General features: G+C 51.6%; 1 long non-coding RNA gene across 1 annotated transcript; it reads right to left on the bottom strand.

Annotated features, from left to right (window-relative positions):
• Positions 1–379: 379 nt before the first annotated feature.
• Positions 380–10,988, bottom strand: LOC131511147 (uncharacterized). The gene is made up of 4 exons (XR_009261353.1): positions 10,880–10,988; positions 7,903–8,017; positions 5,068–5,175; positions 380–1,335 (listed from the first exon to the last, which is right to left on the bottom strand). It is a non-coding gene; the product is annotated as an uncharacterized LOC131511147 (long non-coding RNA).
• Positions 10,989–11,187: the final 199 nt, after the last annotated feature.

An 11,187-nucleotide genomic window follows, 5' to 3' on the forward strand; every position in this document is an offset into this window, starting at 1 on the left:
CCCACAGTGCGGGGGTGCAGAGGCATTTCTACGTCTCCAGACCCTGAATTTGTCCTGACCCTTCACCTTCGCCAGCCTGACGAAGGAGGTCCCGTAGACAGGACGCCTAAGGGCGGAATTTAGTGTCTCCCTGCCCTGGAGGCTGCAAATCCCAGATCAAGGTGTGGGCGGGCCTGGCTCCTTCCGAGGCCTCGCCTTGCGGTGTAGACCCCGCCTTCTCCCTGTGTCTCTATGTAAAAGACACCCTGTCCTAGGGATCAGGGGCCCCGCCCTCATGACCTGAACTTGATCACCTCGCTAAAGAGCCCCTCTCTAAATAGAGTTACATTCCGAGGTCCTGGAGGTTACAGTTCCAACTTTTGAATGGGAGGGGGGGGGGTTGGGGAGGACACGTCCTTCAACCCACAAGGCCTTCTCAAAGCTGTTCCCAAACCCATGCCTGGTGGCCTCTGCCCGAGGGTCACCTCCCTCAGGGACCATCCTGAGCATCCCAGCCACCCTAGCAGAGCACCTGGCGGGGGGCGGGGGTGGGGGGGCTCTGATCACCTGTCCATTCCCTCTGTTCCCACCAGGAAACGGGCTCCTGTCTGTGTCGGCCACCGATGGCCCCCCACCATCAAGGCGGCTCCAGACACATCTGCGGAATGAGCCCCGCAATCCAGCACGTGCCGCGGACCCCAAATAAGTGAGGCTGCTCTCGGCCAACTTGGGACACCAGCCTCGGGTCTCATCAGTCCTTAACTTACTCTCCCCTTTCGTGCCCGGTGGCTTTCTGGCCTGAGTGCCCCGGGACCTCAGCGCCCCACCCCCCCCCCCAGCTCGGCACAGTATGCTTAGCCGGGACACCACATCGCGTCTCCCCTCTGAGACCCCGTCCGGAAAAGTGTGACAACTGACCTAGAAGGTTATATAAGCCTCCTGCAAAGGCCAAACATGGGGGTTAATCTTTAATCCCGGGGAGAATCTGATCAGGATTGGCGTTCGATCGGAGGGACGGGCCCAGGAGTTCGGGCACAGGGAGAAGCCCACCAATTAGAGGCCAAGCCCACCCACGCGTGAGAAGGGTGTCGGAAAGCCCCGTGTCCCGCCTCTTGCACTGGGACGCGCTATGAACCTGTGCCCAGAACTCCCTTCCCGCAGCAGGCCGGTCCCCCACACCTCCCGCCTCCACTCGCCAGGTTGGACAACACTGGAAAGGTTGCCCAGCCTACGCACCCCCACATTTGGCAGGATTGAACAATACTTATCTTTATGTTGCATTCATTCCTGCGATCACCTGCTCTTTGGGGCATCCGACATCCGTCTCAATTTATCATCGTGTCCCTGATTGTCATTCTAAAATCAATTTAATGAAGAAGAAGAAAAAAACAAAGTTCTCGACACTGTTGAAGAATGTGCCAAGACTTTTTCCTTCGATGCATTTTTTGGAAAGTTTTATATACTTATTTCGAGAGAGAGAGAGAGAGCGCGTGCGAGAATCCCAAGCAGGCTCCGGGCCGTCCGCATGGTGCCTGCACGAGGTGCGATCCCACGAAGCGTGAGACCGTGACCTGAGCCAAAACCAACAGTCGGACACTTAACTGACTGGGCCGCTCAGGTGCCCCTGATACATTTACCTTCAAAGGAAACATGACAGGGGCTCCTGGGCGGCTCAGTCGGCATGATCTCGAGGTTCATGAGTTCGTGAGTTCGAGCCCCGCGTTGGGTGTGGAGATGACTTAAAAGTTAAAAAAAAAAAAAAAGTTTTACACAAGCTCCTTTGGTAAACATCGTATCCTACTTGGAAGAGAATTTGGAGAACTCTGTGCCATACATTTGGCTAGAACACACACAGAGATTCAGCTACCCATGTTCATTAAAAAAAAAAATTTTTTTTTCACATTTACTCATTTTTGAGAGACAGGGAGAGGCAGAGCGTGAGCAGGGGAAGGGCAGAGAGAGAGAGAGAGAGAGAGAGAGAGAGACACAGAATCGGAAGCAGGCTCCAGGCTCTGAGCTGTCGGCACAGAGCCCGACGCGGGGCTCGACCTCACGGACCGCGAGGTCGTGACCTGAGCCGAAGTCGGACGCTCAACCGACTGAGCCACCCAGGCGCCCCGAGGTATGTTTCACTTTAAAAGAAAATCGTTACCGGAATGGAAAGATATTCGTCCATTACTCTCTGTACTTTGTTGGACTGTGGTATGGGAATGGCTATACATGGGATGTCCAATAAAAAAGAAACACTTCCACTCTGTATTTCTTGCCCGGCCATTCGTTACTATCATCTGTTGCTTTTCTTTTTTTTTTTTTTTTTTAAATTTTTTTTTTTTCAACATTTTTTTATTTATTTTTGGGACAGAGAGAGACAGAGCATGAACGGGGGAGGGGCAGAGAGAGAGGGAGACACAGAATCGGAAACAGGCTCCAGGCTCCGAGCCATCAGCCCAGAGCCCGACGCGGGGCTCGAACTCACGGACCGCGAGATCGTGACCTGGCTGAAGTCGGACGCTTAACCGACTGCGCCACCCAGGCGCCCCCATCTGTTGCTTTTCGACGTGAGGCTCGAACCCACGGCTGCGAGCCCAGGAGTCACGTGTTCTCCGGGCTGAGCCAGCCAGGCGCCCCCGGTTTTCGCATTTTTAAATGCTTTTGAAAAAATATGGCAGAGAAAGTTATTTCGTGTCACAGGAAAATTATATGAAATTCAAATTTCAGCCTCCCAAACCCACAACGTCACTGGCACAGAGCCCCGTGCCTCTGGGGAGGTGCTGTGTGCCGTAGTGTGGGAGCCGGAAGGGTAGAGCGGAGCCCCCGGCAGACAGACAAGTGCGGTTAAACTTTCGGCTCTGTGGCCCTTGAAGAAAAAATTTGCCGGGGCGCCTGGGTGGCTCAGTCCTTTACGCGTCTGACTCTTGGTGTTCGGCTCAGGTCATGATCTCCGGGGGTTCGTGAGTTCGAGCCCCACGTCGGGCTCTGTGCTGACAGCATGGAACCTGCTTGGGATTCTCTCTCTCTCTCTCTCTCTCTCTGCCTCTCCCGCACTCGTTCTCTCCCTCTCTCTCAAAATAAACAAACTTGAAAGAAAGGAAGGAAGGAAGAAAAACAAGTTTGCAGACTCTGGCCCTAATTTGTCAGCCCCTGTCCTCCAAATCCCCAACTCTGGAAGCATAGGCAAGGCTCTCCAGGTTCAAAGACACAGGCCACCAACCCCCCCTCCTGTTCTGGTCACCCAGCATCCTCGGTGGACCCCCTCTCTCTCTCTTCCCACCGGGCCAGGCCTGAGGCTGGGGACACGGAGGTCGGCTTCCCAGTCCCGCGCGCCCTCTAGTGGATTCTAGAAGCAAGTGCTTCCCCACCTCCTCCCCAGCATCTCCGCGGGGCGGTGCGAGGTCCTCGTTCTTTGGCCCCTTCCTCGCCCTCATTCTGCCCCCTGCCCCGGGACGAGGTCTCCAGCGCTTCCCCCTCCCGGGTCCGTGCTCCTCCTCTGCCACCGTGCACGACATCGCCCTCAGCTAGGGTTACGGATGCGAACACACGTGAACGGCCTTGTGATTTTTTTTCCAGAGGCCCTTCCGACGTGCACCTGCAGACACTTTGTATCCGGACCCTTGCCCGCACGCCGTGCTTTGTGCCCCCAGAGTATTTCCGCCCGCGTCATGTCATCTGACATCTGCAAGGGCCGGCTGCTGCGTCCCAGTAACGCAGTAGGACGGATGATGCTATGCGGGCTCGGGCTCCCCGGGAGGCCTGGGGTCCCAGGCAGGGAAGGCTCGGGCGCGGTGGCACTTCGGTCTAACTCCGCGCTCAGCGACATCACCTGGGTGGCCTGAGCTCGGCCACCGTGGGGGGGCGGGGTTTGCCCCACAGGAACTGACACCTGCCGCCCACTGGGGGTTTCCCTCCTCCCAGAACCCCTCGCTGCGCATTAACCAGCCTGCCCGCCAGACCCAAGCCTCCGGAGTCCGCTCCGTTTCCGCACCGACCCTCAATTCTCTCTCTCTCTCCCTCTCCCTCTGCCCCTCCCCTGCTCGCTCACGTACTCTCTCTCTAAAAAATATAATAATAATAAACAAAAACAAAAACAAAATAGAAACGATAGTCCCCGTGTGGTGCGCACGAGGAGGGGATGGGTGGCCGTCCTGGAAGGCTGACCTCGTTTTCTGCCAGTGGTTGGAAAATGGCTCGTGGCTCCAACTGGCTTTGCGCGGACTGTTTCCTCTGCCTCAAAACCCTTCCCCCACATCCCCGCGGGACATCCTCCCACCTTTTACGCCTGTGACCAAATGCCACTTTCTCTGGCATCCTATTTCAAACCTCAACCTTAATAAAATAAAATAAAATAAAATAAAATAAAATAAAATAAAATAAAATAAGTAAACTGCAACCTTGCCCTCTTCCCTCCTTGTAGGCTTCCCACGGGCCAAACCCAGCTTGTCACCTGTGTTTGCACGGCCTGCAAGTTAAGAGTGGTTTTTACATTTTGTTAATGCCTGAAGAAAATTTAAGAATATTTTCTGACGGGGCACCTGGGTGGCTCAGTCAGTGAAGCGTCTGACTCTTGATCTCAGCTTGGGTCTTGATCTCAGGGTTGTGAGTTCAAGCCCCGTGTTGGGCTCTGTGTTGTATGAAGCTTAGGAAGGAAGGAAGGAAGGAAGGAAGGAAGGAAGGAAGGAAGGAAGGAAGGAAGGAAGGAAGAAGGAAGAGAGTGAGAGAGAGAGAGGGAGGAAGGAATCACAAAAGAAAGAAAATAATACTTTCTGGCGTCAGAAATGATACGAAATTCAAATTTCAGTGTCCATAAATACAATTTATTGGCACACGGCCACGCTCACTTGTCTGAATACGGGCTGTGGCTGCTTCTGGCTACGAGCCAGTGTTGAGTAGCTGAAAATATTTATTATCGGGTCCTTTACAGAAAAAGTTTGCAGAGCCCTGCTTTAGTGCCAAAGGAGGAAAGGGGAAACTGAGGCCCAGAGGGTTGAAAGGAGTTTTTCAAGACCTCAAGTCTTGAAGGGATTCCTCGTTTGCGAGATGATCCCAACAATACTTCAAATGCTTTATAAGAAACACAGAAATCAGACTGACCAGTAAGTGCCTCCACAAATCGAAGGTCGTCTAGGATGCCAACCTTGAGGGGAAAATCTGCACACACCCATCTGATCTTGCCAAGCCCTGAGATTTTTTTAATTGCCCCTGTAAAAAAAAAAAAAAAAAAAAAAAAAAAAAAAAAAAAAAATTCATTGCTCTTTCCAGAAACCTTGAATTTAGGACTTTGATCAGAGTGATTAGGATAGCATATCAAAACCCCATTTTGAATTCATCCCTCAGGAGGTATTTTATTATTAATACAGTTAGAAGTTGGTGGCAAAAGACAGAAATTAGATTTGTGGGGGCTGGGGGCTGCGGTGAGGAACAGGGACTGATTGCTGCTGGGGATCGGGTTTCTTTTTGGAATGATGGGAATGTTCCAGAATTAGATCGTGGTGATGCCTGCACAGCACAGTGAATTTTATACTAAAAACCATTGAACTATGCACTTGGAAGTGGTGGATTTTACATTGCATACATGCTGTCCTAATTTAAAAAAGAGAAAAAAAAAATCGAGTAAAAAAGACAATGCCTGGGGCGCCTGGGTGGCTCAGTCGGTTAAAGTCAGACTTTAGCTCAGGTCACGATCTCGTAGTCCGTGAGTTCGAGCCCCACGCCGGGCTCTGTGCTGACAGCTCAGAGCCTGGAACCTGCTTCGGATTCTGTGTCTCCCTCTCTCTCTGCCCCTCCCCCGCTCACACTATCTCTCCAAACTGAATACATGTTAAAAAAAAATTAACTAAAAAAAAAAGAAAAGAGAGACACCGTACATAGCTCACCATCACACAGTATTTCCACCAAAGAGATGTATTAACGGAAATAGAGGACAACGAAATAAAAGGCCGACCCAATGGCAAAATGTAGTGTCATTGGAAGGGATGAGATCCACACAACATAAAATGAACTGTTTCAAAGCGAACACTTCAGTTGCACTCAATACATTCACAATGTCTTGCGGCCATCAGCTCTGCCCAGTTTCAAAACAGTGTCATCGTCCCAAAAGGAAACCCAGTATCCATTAAGTAATTGTTCTTTTGTTTTTAATGTACATCTATTTTTGAGAGAGAGAGAGAGAGAGAGAGAGAGAGAGAGAGAGACAGAGTGGGGGTGGGGGAGGGGCAGGGAGAGAGGGAGACACAGAATCCGCAGCAGGCGACAGGCTCTGAGCCATCAGCACAGACCCCGACGCGGGGCCGGAACTCACAAAATGTGAGATCGTGACCTGAGCCGAAGTCGGACGTTCAACCCACGGAGCCACCCAGGCCCCCCTCCATTAAGTGATTGCCCCGCCCCCACCGCTGGCACCCACTTCCTGTCTCTATGAATATACTCTTCTAGAGACCTCGTATAAATGGAGCCCTGCATCATGTAACTTTTTCAGATCGCCTTCTTTTCGTCAGACAAAACGCCTTTGTGATTCACTCAAGGCCCTGTGCGTATTCGGCTCATTCCTTCGTATTACCGAGCAGTATTCCCTTGTGTGGAATTAATCCATACTTTATTTTTATGTGTTTTTATTCACTCAGTCCAGAATTTGTTTTTCTGGTCACCCACTGAAGAGCCCTTGGGTTGTTTCCAGCTTTTGGTCTCTTACCAGGAAAGCTTTTATGAACGCTCCTGTTCAGATTTTGTGCGAACCCAAGAGTTTCTTTCCCTTGGGTGAACCCTCAGGGGTGAGATTGCCGGGTCGTATAGTAAGTATTTGCTTAACTTTCTAAGAAACCACTAAACTGTTTTCCTTGTCAACACTTGGTATTGTCAGCCTTTTTTATCCCAGCCATTCTAATGGCCTGTGGTAGTCGTATCTCTTTGGGGCTTTTGGGCAATTCCCCAGTGGCTAATGGTGCCGAGCCAATTTCATTTCATAAATATGGTCTCATAAAGACATAGTCTGTAACTCTATATCTCTAAGACTTTTTTAAAAAGTAATCTCCACACTCAACGTGGGGCTCGAATTCAGGACCCCAAGATCAAGAATCAGGTGCTCCACCCGCTGAGCCAGCCGGGTGTCCCATACTCCTGAGACCTTTTTTTTTTTTTTTTGATGTTGTTGTCATTTGTGAGTTTTCTACTGCTTGGCATTTATTTGTGGGACTATTCTGGAACATATTTGTCCCCGGATTTGGATTTGTGTACCTTCCAGATTCCTGCCATTGAGAACATTAGTGTGTATGTCTCCCAGTTATACGAGGCAAGAGTTTCCTAGGCCAGGTGCCTGAGAGTAGATTTGCTGGGCATTCCAGACACCCAGAGGGGGCCTGTCAGCCACTGTTTTTGCTAACCCACCGCACAGGTAAGACAGACGAAGTTCAGGGTGCATTCTGAGATAGCAGGGGCGGACATATGTGATGGTGACACCAGATCGTGCCTGAACAGGGTAAATGTCACCTTGGGTTGAAGCTACCAAAACGATTAGAAATCTATTTCCTGGGCCAGGGGACGGATGTAGGAGACACCCACGTTTCTGGGACCAGGGAACACATGCCTTACGAAAGGTGTGATTGGAACCGGTGATAAGTACAGAGATACGTTAGTGGGAGAGTTTGCAGAGCAAAGCGTGCTCATTAATAAAGATAGGAGGGTAGAGGGCGTGAAATCTGCAGTGTTATCTCAACAATAAAGGCTGGCGTTCTGTATCGAGTGGTGACCGCCACGTGATTAGCGGGAAACTTGTCCCCCCCCAGGACAGGGACGCCCGTTTGTTTTATTCAAGCTGCGAGTGTGGACCGGGAGGGGAAGGGGCAACACGAGAAAAGATGTGAACTCTTCTTGGGGCCGTCCCCCAATCCACACCCCCGAAATATCCTGTAGCAAAGCAAGAGGACCCGTTACCGTTAGACGTGGCGGCGTGCACGAATGCAGCGTGCTGTGCGAAAGAAGTCGGTCACGGAGGCGTGCAGGCAGCACAGCTCCCTTTCCACCAAGCTCTAGAACACGCAGAAGTAATCTGGGGGGAGAGAAACCAGAAGCTAGGGCGTCCGTAGGGGAGTCGTGGGCGGCGGCCAGCTCGTCCTGTCTCGTGCACGCTGATTGCTACCTTCCTTTCCAGCTTCCTGGTAGCCGAAAAGTGGCCGCGGTGGAAATGTCTACACCACAGGGGAGGGCAAAGGCCACGCATGACAAATCAGCGCCCCCCCCCCCCCCATCGTATCTGTCTGTCTGTCTATCTCTCATTTCAAAAACCCACTGTTGATCCACTGCTGGCAGGGGGCGAGGCCGACTGTCTGAAAAGGGCACCGAGGAAACTTTCCGGAGGGACGGAAACCCTCACTCCGCCTTGTTTCCGGGCATGCCCACGTGGGTACGTGCAATGGTACAAGACTGTCTGTGCCCATAGAGCCTAAAATAAAATGATGGGGAGCTCACGTTGCAGCACACAAGGGAGGTAGAGAAACGCCCAGAGCTGGGGAAGGCTGTGGAAATTTTTGAAGCCGGATAAGCATTCTCCCCAACTTGGAGGGGGCTGGGTGGGAGCAGCCGGAGGAAAAGGTAAGAAGGCTCAGGTTGGGGTAGCGAAGGAGCCGAGATACAGAGCAGTTTTTTTTTTTTTTCCAACGTTTTTTATTTATTTTTGGGACAGAGAGAGACAGAGCATGAACGGGGGAGGGGCAGAGAGAGAGGGAGACACAGAAGCAGAAACAGGCTCCAGGCTCTGAGCCGTCGGCCCAGAGCCCGACGCGGGGCTCGAACTCGCGGACCGCGAGATCGTGACCTGAGCTGAAGTCGGACGCTCAACCGACTGCGCCACCCAGGCGCCCCAAGATACAGAGCAGTTTTAATCAGGGGTGGCTATAAGGTTACACTGCATTTTAGATCGGTTGTTACATATTGTAATCACGTGGATATATATTATGTATCTATTTTGTAAACGCTGTATTTCTGTACCTATCCCGTAAAGAGCCCTGCAAACCAACTATCAAAATATGATTGAAGGGTAGCTGGAAAAAAGTGGGCAGAACTGAGCCAGGGTGACCAGGGGACCCTGGAAGAGGGTGTCGCCTGAGCCCTTCCCTCTCTGTTTCTTTGCACGCTGGCCCCAAAGGCACACCCACCATGACAAATACGCCGGGGCACAGGGACGGGACATAAAGAAATGCAATGTGGAGAGTGTTTTATGATGTCAACCTTTTTTCCCATTTAAATGACTGTCTTTTGGGGCGCCTGGCTGGCTCAGGTGGATAAGCCTCCAGCTTCAGCTCAGGTCATGATCTCGAGGTCTGTGAGTTCGAGCCCCGAGTCAGGCTCTGTGCGGACAGCTCGGAGCCTGGATGCTGCTTCGGATTCTGTGTCTCCCTCTCTCTCTGCCCCTCCCCCCCTCATGCTCTGTCTCTCTCTCTCAAAAATAAAGAATTAAAAGCAGGGACTTGAACAGATATTTTTTGCACTGTATTCATAGCACTGTTATTCATAACAGCCAAAAGATAGAAAAACACAAATATCCAACAATGGATGAATGGATAAACGAAATGTGTCCTATCCATACAACGAAATATTACTTAGCCTTAAAAAGGAAGGGAATTCTGGGGCGCCTGGGTGGCTCGGTCGGTTAAGCATCCGACTTCAGCTCAGGTCATGATCTCACGGTCCGTGAGTTCGAGCCCCGCGTCGGGCTCTGGGCTGATGGCTCGGAGCCTGGAGCCTGTTTCAGATTCTGTGTCTCCCTCCCTCTCTGCCCCTCCCCTGTTCATGCTCTGTCTCTCTCTGTCTCAAAAATAAATAAATGTTTAAAAAAAAAAAAAAAAAAAAAAAAAAAAAAAAAGGAAGGGAATTCTGACACCTGCTAGAACACGGATGAAGCTTGGGGACATTATGCTGGGTGAAATCAGTCAGACACACAAAAGAACAAATACTCCATCATTAAAAAGCAAAATTCAACTGAGCAAATGTAAGATCTAATTGGCTGTATTTAATGGTTCATGAGGTGCACAGCATCCCCGTCTCAGCAGGTAGAAAGGAAGTCTGAAAAGCTGTACAAAAGGAAAGGTTTTTACAGGCAGAAGCAGCAGAAAAAGGAAGTTTCTAGCAAAGAGTGGGTTGTTTCAAGCAGGGTCACCTTCCTTTGGGGGAAGGCCGGCAGGGGGGGTGGGGCGGGGGGTGTCTATCAGGCAGGCTATCTCACTAGTGATGACCAAGCAATTCCAGATTGGCTCGTTAAAGGTCATTCTTGGGAGAGTCTAACACTGTAATTGGGTTAGGTATTAAGTCTTGGTTTACTGACATGGGGCTTAACACGAGTGAATCCATTTTGGGCCTATTGGTTTCTTTTTAACAGTATGATTCCAAATATTTCAGGTCCCTAGAGTCCTGTCCGCAGAGACAGAGAGTAGAAGGTGGGAGCTGGGGGTGGGGTTGGGGTGGGGGGGGGGGAGTCAGTCCTTCATGGGGACAGAGTCTCAGTCTGGGGAGCTGGAAAGTTCTGGAGTCAGAAGGGGGGGGGGTTGCACGACAATGTGAGTGTGCCTAACGCGGCTGAGCTGCGCACTTAGAATGGTAAGTGGTAAGTTTATGTCACATATATTCGCCACAATTTAAAACCTGTTTTGAGGGGCACGTGGCTCAGCCAGTGGAGCACGTGACTCTCCATCTGGCAGTTGTGAGTTCAAGCCCCACGTTGGGTGTAGACATTACTTGAATAAATACATAAATAAATCAACTTAAAATTTTAAAAATGTTTTGAAATGACCTTTCATGAAAGAATTGGGTAATTGCTATCACGGGGGGGGGGGGGGGTTGGCGTGAAAGTGTCCGTAAGTGGCAAAAAGACCGAAGTTGACCCTGGGTGGCCTCCCACAACTTTTGGGGATCTTACTGGCTCACGGAGCCCCAGTCGAGCACCCACGACGCTCACAGGAACAAGGCCTCACTCCGGCCCACCTGCCCGCTCTCATCCCTAAACTGCTAGCTCCGTCTCCCCTGCGCCTCCGCCCAGAGCCCCAAGCGCATGCGCACACGCGCCGTCGGACGCGAGCGAGGGCGCAGGCTCAGGGCGCCGCCTCAATAGGTCTCCGCCCCCTTTACCACCACCCCCCCCCCCCCCCCCCCGCGGAAGGCGGCCTCCGGCTGGTGCGCAGGCGCCGCGGTAAGGGGCGGGTCCGCGCGGCTCCCGGCGCTGGTTCT

The sequence above is a fragment of the Neofelis nebulosa genome, chromosome 4 (assembly GCF_028018385.1).
Source record: "Neofelis nebulosa isolate mNeoNeb1 chromosome 4, mNeoNeb1.pri, whole genome shotgun sequence".
Classification (NCBI taxonomy): domain Eukaryota; kingdom Metazoa; phylum Chordata; class Mammalia; order Carnivora; family Felidae; genus Neofelis; species Neofelis nebulosa.